The sequence below is a fragment of the Tiliqua scincoides genome, chromosome 7, assembly GCF_035046505.1.
Source record: "Tiliqua scincoides isolate rTilSci1 chromosome 7, rTilSci1.hap2, whole genome shotgun sequence".
NCBI lineage: Eukaryota > Metazoa > Chordata > Lepidosauria > Squamata > Scincidae > Tiliqua > Tiliqua scincoides.
Genome location: NC_089827.1, coordinates 24,001,478 through 24,013,999, shown reverse-complemented (window position 1 = coordinate 24,013,999; position 12,522 = coordinate 24,001,478). Strand labels below are relative to the sequence as shown.

The following is a 12,522-nucleotide window of genomic DNA, read 5'->3' as shown; positions in this document are numbered from 1 at the left end:
AAATGTGTGTAAGACCAAAGGGTGGAGCTTCCGTCACAGTGCTGCAGTTTCCTCCATCCCATGTATTTATTTTAAGAACATAAGAAGAGCCCCACTGGATCAGGTCAAAGGCCTATCTAGTCTAGTCACTCCCTTGCACCTGGCATTCTGGGGTAGCCAACTTCTAAAACCAGGAGATTGCATATACACATCATGGTTTGTAACCTGTGATGGACTTTTCTTCTAGAAATCTGTCCAAAGCCCTTTTTCAAGGCATCTAGATCAGAAGCCATCACCACATCCTGTGGCAAGGAGTTCCACAGACTAATTACACACTGGGTAAAGAAATATCTTCTTTTGTCTGTTCTAATTCTCCCAACACTCAATTTTAGTAGCTGTCCCCTGGTTCTGATGTGGTGCAAGAGGGAGAAGAAGATCCCTCTACCCACTCTATCCATCTGCATATTTTTGTATGTCTCAATCATATCTCCCCCAGGAACCTTTTTCCTAAACTGAACGTTTAGAAAAACGTGGAGTAAAAACTCAGTTTTTACAACACACTTTTGTTCTGCTTTTCAAGAGCAGATTTTACTGGAGCTGCTGGAGATGAAAAAACAAGGGAGTGGCTTCATCTTTCCTTGGGAGAAGTTACTTAAGAAGCAAAACACCAATGAAGCATAAAATATTTTGAAAATTCACCAGAAAAAAAGCAAAAAAAACCAGGATAAAGATCAAGTTAGAATGAAAAACATGATCTCTTTTTTAAATTACCCAGTGTCGACAGGCTGTATTAGACCCTGTTCTTTCAGGAATCACTCTGGAGCTCTCAAGCTCCACCTCCTCAAGTTTTGCTGTGTTTGAAGCTCAGGAAACCCAGTAACCCTGTTTTCATGTACAGTGCAAAACTGCCTTTCTTAGCATTCCTGAAAAACTTGTCCTCTCTTAACCTTGAATTCAACCTCCTTAAAATCTCTCTCTCTCTCTTTCACACTTCATTTAAATCAGATGTTTGATATGATTCCAGAGTCTCTAGATTCACAAAAACTGAAAGATACATGCACCATATGACCCAGTCAACTCCCTGTCCCACACTAACCCTGCAACATGGGGCAGCTCTAGCTTGGAGCTTACCCCCACCCCCACCCCACAAGCCATCAATTGGTCACAAATGCCCTAGGTCAGGGGTGCTCACACTTTTTTGGCTCAAGAGCTACTTTGAAACCCAGCAAGGCCCGGAGATTTACCAGAGTTTTTTTACAATGTTCGTGCCATCATAACATATAACATTTATGTGCACAATGTATGTTGGTGTACCTTGCATAACCGCATGAGCCAATATTGCACAACACAACATAATTAACTATAAACATTTTTTGTAATTACTTGAGTTTACTTTGATCACTTGCACTGAAGTGAATCAGCCAAGGATGCATAGTCTGGACAGTAGCTGCTGACAGCCAGCCTCAAGCACACTTCCAAGTGTTCATCAGTCATGGTGGACCGGTACTTGGACTTAATGATCTTCATGTAGGAAAAGGCTGACTCACATAAATAAGTGGAGCCCTTCCTGCCTCAGGTGCTCTTATATCCCTGAGGGCCCTATTGCCTTCAAGTGGCTGCAGCTGTGCAGCACACTCTGCTGGATGCCCAGGCCTTACCCTTAAAGGGGCCACTGCTGACACCACATCTACCTCCCCACCAGATCTTCCTCAATTCCAATACAAGTGGGGGGGGGGGCAGCAGATCTCTATACAGACCAGTGCAAAAAAAGGGGAAAGGTGTGGGGGAGGGAAGATCTCTATATAGACATCACAGCAAGACCAGTGCAAAACCCCTTGCACACAGAACCAACAGATGGAAGTTGGGGGGGGGGCAGATCTCCATACATACCAGTGCAAAAACAGGGGAAAGGTAAGTCAGCCCCAGTAGAGTCAACGGGGCTCACTCCCAGGGATGCGTGGACAGGAGAAAAGCCTACCAGCGGCTCCTCTCCCAGGGAGGAGCCTGCCAGGGGCTCACTCCCAGGGATGTGTGGACGGGAGAGAAGCCTGCGATCGACTCATTTTGCCTCGTGATCGACCAGTCGATCGCAATCGATGTATTGAGCACCCCTGCCCTAGGTCCTTTAAATAAATAGCTGTATCCACTGTAGATGAATGGAACCCATCCCCCCAAAAACAATATAGGGTCCAAAAATAAAATGGCAATGTGGGTGAAAAAATGCCCTGCTTGACCAAACTACAACCCTCCCCAGGCCTCTGTTTACTTTTCTCCAAGCTCTATCCACCTTACCTGACCCAGTATTAGAACTCCAGACCCTACACTGAGGAGACTGGACCATATGATCCAAATTCCTGGGGCCCATTCCTGAAGGAGAACAAGATCACTAAGAGCCTGATGTCTCAAGGCCAAACCAGTCCTCCTCTGAAGCAGGTCATTCTCTCTAAGATGAATTAAAAGAACCTGGGAAAGGGGGCCCTGCTGCAAAAAAATTCCAAATCAAAAACATGAGCTGACCCCACAACATGCCTGGCCCCCCAGGTGATTCGAAATGGCTTGAGGAACACTGAGCTACAGAAAGTCAGGATGAACTGACAGCTACTTTTGACCTGCCTTCTTTTCACGAGGGTGTTTCCAATTTCCTGCTTCCATCTCATGTACAGGAGGGACATGGCAAAGATGCTCCCACATCAAAAGTAGTGGAAAGAACAGTATTTTGTGCACTTACAAGACCTATTTTCAGGTCAGATCTATTTGAATGTAATGCATGAGACACAATAACCAAATAGAATTTACAAGGTTAAAAGAGTGAAAAAATAGAGTCAAGAACTATTATAGTCACACCACTATAGCAATCCCCTGCTGTGATCTGCTGATATGTAACATTCTCTGCTAAGCATGTAGAAGAAATTATTCATGACTATGTTTCACCTTCAAGTCTACACTCTCCCCTTTTTCTTCTGTGTCACATTCTTTTTGCTAATCAAGCTGATTTTATAATAACCATACTTTAAATTATTGAGATTTTTGCTGGCCTGCTACAATGATACAAATGCTAGGAAATGTTTATCTCAGTGCTGAAATTCAGACTGGTTCAATGGACACACTGCTGAACCTGGGCCTGGAAGTTTAATAGGCAGGTTCAAACAAATCACACAAAACCAGTTTGCTTCACGTAACTATTGTTAATTTGAACATCTGAATTGCTGCCTGTCTACCAAACCATGGGTTGTGAGAGGGCAACAAATCAGTATGTTTTTGAAGCTCATTTGCAAACTACAGTTTATACTAACTGTGGTTTCACATTGTATCCAAACCTGGAAATTGAGGTTTACACAGTCACAATTCTGGTTTGCTCCATTGCTCTGCTCTTACAGCATGCCAAGCTAGGATTAAGAGAGAGCCATTATTAGGGCTGGCATGTACACACAGGAGAATAAAGAAGACAGAAAGGAAGTTCAAGCTGTAGCAGATCCAGAACCTATGGCTTTAGGCAACATAACCTGAACACTATGCAAAGTATTTATAGATATGCAAACTATAAACATGCAAGTTCACACTGTCACGTTAGCATATTAATCCATGCCTTTTCCAACAAGGTCTTTTGCATTGTACCATCTGAGTACTACAGTTGGAGAATAAATGGCCAATGGAACATGCTCCTAATGTACTATTTTCATTGTCAAATAAGTTAGAATTCTCACAGCAGCCACACTATGCTCTTTCAGATGCACAGAAACCTATGCTAGTGATGAGAGCATTCCAGTACCGCTGCTTTGACATGTAATTCAAAATGCAGTTGGCCCTAGGCATAAGAAGGGCTGACTAGTATGTCTTGTCAATACCATACTATTGAAAGCCTCCAAAGTCAAAAACTATCCTATCTGATGCATATACACATATGAAGGTTCACTTACGGCCCAATCCTAGCCCCCCCCCCCCCGCGCAGCAACACAGCAGCATCAACATGGCACTGGCTGCATCCCACAGGCGTGTTTTGGCCTCCAGAGGCCTCCTTGGAGTAAGGGAAGCTTTGTTCCCTTGCCACAGAATAAGTGCCTGCCAGCCTGGTGGGTCAAGTAGATCACATGGACCCAGGAAGATGGATCGAGCTTGGGAAGAGGGTTCGGATTTGGCAGACAGTGCTGCTGCCAAGCCCAACCCAGTCCCAATCCACCCCCTCCCTGCTTCCATCACTGCCCCATTCTGCCCACCCTCTGCCTTCCTCCTACCCCCTATATATACTTGCTGGTGGGTGCCTGAATCCTCTGGCATATGGACCTGGTTGCAGGTCATCTGTGGTTAGCTCATGTGCTCCAGTGTGTTACCTTTTGCAACAGCTGCAAAGCATTGTATGCCACCAGAATCCTTGTTCTGGCAGTGTATGGCGCCAATAGGATTGGGCAGTTATACTGAATTGGACCATTGGTATATCTAGCCTAGCACTGTTTATTCCAGTGGGTCCCACAGTCCTACTTGGACCCTGTAAGAACTTGCAGGGGAGGGGGCAGCAACACAATTGGGATAACTGTGCTGCCAAGGAGTGTAGCATTGTTTACACTTACCTGGGGGTTGCCGAGCGTCTGGGGAGTCTGCAACCCCTTCTTCAGCCCTCTGGGCAGCTCCAAACTGCTGCTAAAAAAGAAAAAAAAAGCACTTCATGTTTCATCATGAAACTGGAAGTGTTTTTTTTTTTTTTTTTTCCTTTTAAACCACAATTTATAGCTGCTGGGAGGGCTGCAGATGGAGTTGCAGGCTCCCCAGACCCTCTAGAGAGCCTTAGCGACCCCCGTTAAGTGTAAACAAACCTTCCCTCCCTGGCAGCAGGGTTATCCCAATCATGTTGCAGCAACTGTTACCCTGCACATGCCTGATCTCATCTGATCTCGGAAGCTAAGCAGGGTCAGGCCTGGTTAGTACTTGGAGGGGAGACTGCCTGGGAATACTGGGTGCTGTAGACTTATACCATAGTCTTTCAAGACTGAAGGTTGCCAACCATTTTTGCTGCCTATTTCTTTTCTGTTTCCCCTGCTGGGTTGCCACTCACTCTCTCTGTATCTCCTTGTAGGCAGCTATCCTACAAATGAAGACATTGCACAGACCTCATTTTGCGTGCAGTGACCAGGGAGAATCTGGTTGCAGCCTGATGACATTGGTGGCCTACCACTTTCCAGTCAAGCCCCTGAGGTTTTGCAAGCTCCATGGCAGACAGTGAACCAACTGGTGGAGCCAGACTTTTCTGGAACCTGTTACTTGAATATCTGTTGGATAACTTGCAATGGCACAACAGCTCTGCTGGGCAGGCTGTTCACATTCCAGCTGAATGACTGGCCTATGACTGGCAGTGCTTTCTCTGAATGGTCCATGAACTATAGCCTCCCCGGCAGGTGTGCCTGTTTGCAATGTCACAAGGTGTTAAATGGCAGATGAATTGTACTTTGCCTGTCTCCTTCTCTGGCTGGGTATTTAGAGAGCAGTTTTGTGATGTACCCAGTGAGGGTTCTACAGCCAGTTCCCTCCTCTTCTTTTGTCCCTGCCATGGGTATTTCTGGCCAGTCAGTAAAAGGTGAGTGCCTTGCTGGATAGGGTAAGTCCCTTGGCTGGGTTCATCTCACCTGCTTCCCAGGTTACATCTACCAGCATCATGTTTTGACTAAGCGCAGTTGAGGCACCCCTTGTGATTTATACTGGTATTGGCAACCTTCAGTCTCGAAAGACTGAAGGTATCGCACTCTGAAAGGTGGTTCTGGCACAGCGTCTAGTGTGGCTGAAAAGGCCAATCCGGGAGTGACAATCCCTTCCACACGGGGAGCAAGTGCAGTCTGTCCCTGGTCTGTCTCCCTGGCTATGGGCCTTCCTTCTTTGCCTCTTAGCCTCAGACCGTGATTTATACTATTCCTCTGGCAAAAGACTTCCTTTCAGCTGGTGAATACCCCACAAAGGCATGAGCCCTTGTCATGGTAAGACTTGTGTGTTTCACTTTGGGGTCCTCTTCTGAAGAATCTACATTTCTACCCTTGCTCTGCTCAATACCTTGCTCAAACAGGTATTCCTTGGATGTGTATGTTTGTGTGTATGGTGTCCTTGTAGTGCCTGTTGCTGCGCTGCTCATTCCTAGTGACTAGTGGGGGAGGGGGTCTCCCCAGCAGTAGCCACATATTGGCTCTGCACCTGTCCTTGCCCCCTGTTCAGGTCACCCTAATGATGCTTCTCTGATCACCAGTGTTGGGGCTGGGTGGGTGTGGAGATAGGCTCCTTGGATGTCACACTGATGACGCACCAACAACGTACTGATGTTACACTAACGACAGCAGGATGCCACTGCATGGATGACAGGCTGTGCTGGGATCTGAAGGATATTGCTAGCATTTATAGAAAGGACTCCAGTAGGTTACTGGGAGAGCTGTGCTGGCATGGGGTTGCCTGGAAAGGATCTGACAGGGATCCCACCAATGTCAGTGCACTTACAGCACAAGGCAGAAACTAATTTTTACTAGAACACAGATGAGAGAGTGTTGGGGAAAAATAATCTTTGCATTGGCTTATCAGAAGTTCCTACACATTATTAAAAAATGGAGTGAGAAGAGGAAGGGAGATAAAAGTGAAGGAATTTTTAAAAAAACAAAACCATCCTCAAATACTGTATATGCTAAATACGTGTTAGAAACAGCAAGGAAGAAGGACTTCAAAAACAAGGTAGAGTACACTTCTATCTTTAGAATGGTAGTCATGGATGCAGGTCAATAAGTGGTACATGGTAACTATGCAGAAAGGAACGCTGTTTTGTAGAATTGTTGGTCAAAAATTACTTTTAGAAAATAGTTTTCATTAGTGGAACTAGACTGATGGCAACACTACTGCTATGCCTTGAGTGTCTTCCCAAGTAACCCCAATGATTTACATGCAGCTTGCAGGAACCCACATTCTTCATAAAGAAACATGAGTGAACACATATTCTTGTGCTTCTCAAGGCCTAACTAGCAGCACAAGCTTCCACATGTTTACTTAGAAATCCAATTTTGTCCAGTGGGTAGAGGTGGATGAAAACGGTGGTAATGAAATAAAAACACATAACATTACTTTCTGCACTTCTCATTTTTGTAAAAAAAAAAATGCAAAAAATAAAACCATTTTATTTAGTTTTATTTATTATTTAATGGGGGTGCATGGGTAAGGAAACTGGTTGCATCTGTGGACACCTATTTAGTACACTTTTTAAGTAATTATAATTTATAATTATAATGTAAATTTTAATAAACATAACAGTGCTTTATGTTTTTCTAACTTTGGAAAACACCAAATCTTCGAAAAATAAAACCATTTTCACCTACCTCTACCAATGGGGCTTACTTCGTAATAAGTGTGTTTAGGACTGTAGCCTAGAGAAATCACTATCTAGTTAGGTGCTATTTTTTTTCTTTATAGTAAAGTAACAACCATGCCAGAGCAGGAACACGACTTGGATGAAAGGGGTATTTAATCTACTCCCACGTTTCACCCCCAAATCACCAAATTTTGCCATCATTATTATTTACATGATAGCTTTAAGGATAATGAAATAATGAACACACATTCCCAAATGGGAGGAGCCAGGGTACAATAAATAAGTCAAAGTGCTAGAAGGAAAGGGACTTGAAACTCTGCTTCTGCTTCTTTGGGGATTCAGTAGGCAGCAAACCTGAGTGCATTTTTATTTCATACAAACTTTGTAATTTATGAATACAGGTGTGCGCCATTTAACGACAGGGATACATTCTCTAATTCCTGTCATTACGCAATTAGGTCATTAAGTGAATATTAAGCCCAATCTACTGTTTTCGTTGTGTAAACAGACACTCTGCTGCAGGCCATGGGAGTCCTGACTGCCTCATTAAGAGCCTCTTTGCTGTGCTTTGACCACCGTTGTATATGCGGTCCATCGTTAAGCGGAAGGTTGTTAAGCAGCACACACCTGTACTTACACATGGTGTCGCTTCAAGAAAATCTATACATACTGACAAGAATAAGCACAACTTCCACATATCTACCATCCAGCAAGCATTCTGACTCATATGGTAGCCAGCCAGATGTCTCAAAAAAATTCACAAGTAGGACTGGCTGGAGTTGGCCATTACTTCTTTGTTTTCAACATCTTGTAATCAAGGACATGCTGCCTTTGGTTGCATTTTAGAACCACTAGTCATTCTGTTTTAGACTTTAGATCCCCCCATCTTTTACTCTGTTTTTATGCCAATTTCAGGGTTGAATCCGAAAACCCTTCCTGGAACTGATCTGCTTGCACAGTTCGATCTGCTGGCACAGGTCCGAGTTCACCTATTACGGCTACTGGGGCTTACCCCAAGGAGACCTGATAGTGGAAACGTGCAAGGTCCCCTGAGAAGATAGAGTGTGGTGCCAACAGTGGCCTCTTGCCCAAACAAGTCCAGGAAGCATGCAGTCAAAACCTAGGCTTTTAGCAGTGGGTGTGCTGTACTGCTGCAGCCACAGGAGGTAGCCAGGTCATTACAGGATGTAAGCAGCACATGGAACAGGAAGAGCTTGGGTAGTAGAAGGAGGAGAGCTGGAAGGAAGTAAGGAAGACTAAATTGACTGATTGACTGGCTGATGGACTAACAACCTGGCAGACTGACCAATGAACTGGTGGACTGACTCACAGACTAACTAATTGACTAATGAACTGGCTAATGGACTGATTGACTGCCAGGTAAACTAGCTGAATGGAGACTGCTGAGTGATGGAGAGCTGAAGGGGTGCTGCTGCACCTAGAAGGGGTGCTGCTTTGAAGACTGGGAGGGGAGACCCCTGCAGCCCCTCAAGCAAGATACCAACTGGTTGACGCTGGGATACAGTGCTAGTTTTTGTATGCTGCTAGAGCTAGCCAAGTTTGAGCCAGGGGAACTAATTAGCTGGAAAGTGAACCTACCTTCTCTGGAAAGTTTGGAGAGGGAACTTGGGCAAGATTGTCTCCAGCAGACAAAAATCCCCCATGTGATGTAGAGTAGCCCACACTGATGGGCACTGCATCGCCGGGTGGGGATTTCGGTTGGATTGGGCTGAAAGAGTGATAAGGGTCACACCACATGGCCAGAGACTGCAGGTTAAAGCCATACTGGGTTTTTAGAAGGGCTTATGCATTAGTGGTCATCTATTTTTACCTCAATATAACATAATCTGGATGTGAACTACACTTGTATTCACCCAAGATACACTATCATACATTTTCCCTCTGAACCCCCTTTCATAAGGTTTAGATTAGTAGATTATAGGAATTAATGACAGCCTCGTGTACTTTTCATAGCACATAAAAGCAGAAAATAACTTACCCAAAGATAAGAGCCACAATTTGAACTCTGGCTCTTGGCTTTAGTACTCTAATCATCATGCATTGTATTTGTACTGCTGTCTGATGCTGCTGAAGAACTGCTTAAATGGATTCAAAAAACTCCTAATTTTCCACACCTTATGAGCCATACAGGTAAGTACAATAACTGGACAGCAGAGAGGAAGAGGAAACAGGAAACAATTATGCTTAATACTACAGAAGTCACAGTACATCAAAGCTACAGAGGATTCCATAGGTGTTGTAGCAGAGATGAATTTAAAGATGGATTTAGGAAGGCTAATACAGTGGCTTTGCAGATAATTAGCTGGATAATTACACTCTGCCTAACCCAATCCCCTGATAGTTTTAAGTAAGGAGAGCGTTCTTTGCTTTCTAGTCTTGAACACTTAGGTAGCTCTGTTGTGTTCTGTTAAAAACTGCTGCATATTTCCACTCTAGAACCAAATGTATGAGCTGCTCAGGTGAAATAGTTTACTTACTTTAACTCAAAAGTGCTGTGATTGTATATCATTACACTTGTGATATACAATAATGCCACTTTTAAAGCAAGAAATATTTAAGTAGTTCTGGGTTTTTTCATTTTCAGTTTAAGTGGGTTACCCTTCCCAATATGTCAGAGTCTCATGTACAGCCAGGCTTGCATGCTTTTCTAATGTAAAGTATTAACGCACTTGTTCCCAACCTTCTTTTGGGATGCTGCTCTCTTAAGGGGACCTGTAGTGCCATTAGAATGGCACTTCCAGGTTTTGCTGCCATCAAATTCATGCAAGTAAAAAATCCTAACCCAAAAGACAGTTGGGAACACCTGCCAGGGGAGGGGGGTGCATCCCCAAGGTTGGGAAACACTGTACTAATGGGAACATAAATATAAGTTCTTTCTTCCTTTAAGGCAACTTTACTCTAGAGGAGCACTTTTAAAAGTGCACAGTAAACAGATGAGCCTACCAGACAGAGTACCAGTACAGATATAACATTTCTAATTAAAAGATTTGCATACTCCCTTCCCCTCTTTCCTGTCTCATGTGAGAATTCTCCCTCTTTCACTTTTTGGTGCCAACTAAGTACACTGTACCATTGCCAACACTGACTATGCTTCAAACCAGGGGGCAAGTTCCACAAAGTTTGCAACCAGGATTTAAAGTGAGTTTTCAGAACCATCTGAAGCCATCCACAGTCAGCAGTAATGTCAGTGTCGGTGTAATGCTGCACTACTGCACTACAGTCAGTTCCAAAAGTGAAGGGAGTATGCTACACAAGGGTAGAACTCTTTATATTTTCCCCAGTTTTTTAACCATGGAGGCTACGAACATTTTATATACACTGTGCTGGAAAGAAATAACAGAAGAACCTAGAGTCAGCTTACATCGTATGGCCATCATGTGCAAGCTTCTTCCAACTAATATTCGTGGTGGCCATACAGCAAGCCATTTCTGCCCCACCATACAATTCTATCATTTTCAACATGCCACTGCAAACCTAAACCTTCTCAAAACCTTGTTTATTGGCATGGAGAAAATCTCTTGTTCTGTGTGTGGGATGGTGCTCACTTCTGAATGGAGGCAGCTGCCACATGAATTAATTTAAAGGCAACCATATTCTGTGCATCAGCTCCAGTTTGTCTCTCACTTTGAAAGGCTGTAAACATCAGAAACTAAACTTAAAATCAGCACGAACAGCACTGAAGGAAAAGGCAACTCAGGCATTAAAAAAAAAAATCTCAGTTCAGAAAATGACACCTTTCCCCAAGTTCCACTGACTTCCATGCAGAGGATGTCTTGAGTGCCAGTTCCACAGAAGCAAAGTATTTCAGTGACTGCTCCACAACTATGTTGGCACTTTTGTTCCCTGGAGACATGCCAAAGCTTGAGTTAAGAACTAGCTCACAAATTCATACACATTTGATTTGTGTGATTTGTCTCAGCTTAATTTGTGAACTGTCTCCACTTAAAAGTATTGTAGCCAAGCCGACATCAGGCAACTTGAATGCTCCATCTGTAGTGATTAAGCTGCGATGGCCTGCTGACACACATAAATTATGACTCCACACAACAGAACTTAATTTCAAAAAAAGTGAAGTTCAAGTTGTCTGAAGGACCGAGAGGCCCTTACTACCCTAATCTCTAATGTCTAAGGCAGGGGTCTCTAAACTTTTTGGCCAAAGGGCCGCATCAAATATCTGGCACAGTGTCGAGGGCCAGGAAAAAAGTTAAATATAAAATTTAAATAAATACGTTAGAGATGTAACTTAGATGAATGAATAAATGAATGGGCTCAAATGTCCAGGACTTCTCCAAGCATGAACATAGGCTAAGAAATAAAGCACACACTTAAATGGACCCCCATTCACCCGCCCCACAAGCACAACTCTGGTTGTGTTTGGTCAACTGGACCAGAGACTCTCAGGAGATCAGAGGGTGGTCTGTGGGCCGGATAGAGGCTCGCTGCGGGCCGCATCTGACCCCCGGGCCGGGGTTTGGAGATCCCTGGTCTAAGGGAAATATAAATGCAGCTACCCAGGGACACTTGCATCTAGACTTCAAATATTCCATGGTTGAGACCAAACATTGAAACAGATGCCAGGGCTAAGACTTGGTGAATCCTAACACAAATTAAACCCACTGAGTCACTGAGGGTTTGCCACTGAGTGCCACTGAATGATGAATATAAAAGTGCAAGTTTCTTCTAACATGCTGAAGTCTCTTGTTTTTATTGGACCTGCATTTCGATGACAAGATAATGTCACTCTTTGTGAAATGTAGGATGTCTCGCACAGAGCAGTTTTCCTTTAGTGACACAGGGATGAGCAACGGTATCTAAATTTTGCTTGTGATCTCAAGTTCCACCGAAATCTTTTCTGGTATTTCAGGGTGCAAGTGGCATCTGCCACCAATGAGCCTCTTTACTGCCAGTAGTGCTTCAAGAGTTGTTATTTGGGGTGGGGGGCGCCTGCAAGCTTCTGCCTTATTAAGCTTGCGAAAATAGAATGACTCAACTTGTGCTCTTGACATTTGGCCCATTTTCCATTCTCAGGAAGAGAGCTGAGAGATATCAATAATTGGAAGATATCAATCCTTCTAGCCCTAACAGGATTGTAAACTGCCAGCCTCCCCGGTGAGGCGGCAATGTGGCTGGAAGTTCCATGATCCTGTTCCCTTTGCTCAACTTTCCCTAGAAATTAGCCAGAGGTGCTCCCCCTCAGG

The 12,522-nt window shown here is 44.0% G+C and overlaps 1 protein-coding gene and 1 pseudogene across 1 annotated transcript in view; one reads left to right on the top strand and one right to left on the bottom strand.

Annotated features, from left to right (window-relative positions):
• The window catches only part of MAGI2 (membrane associated guanylate kinase, WW and PDZ domain containing 2), a 747,493-nt gene that overhangs the window by 715,632 nt on the left and 19,339 nt on the right, over positions 1 to 12,522 (bottom strand). The window lies entirely within an intron of this gene.
• LOC136657731 (5S ribosomal RNA) lies at positions 4,821 to 4,940 on the top strand (annotated as a pseudogene).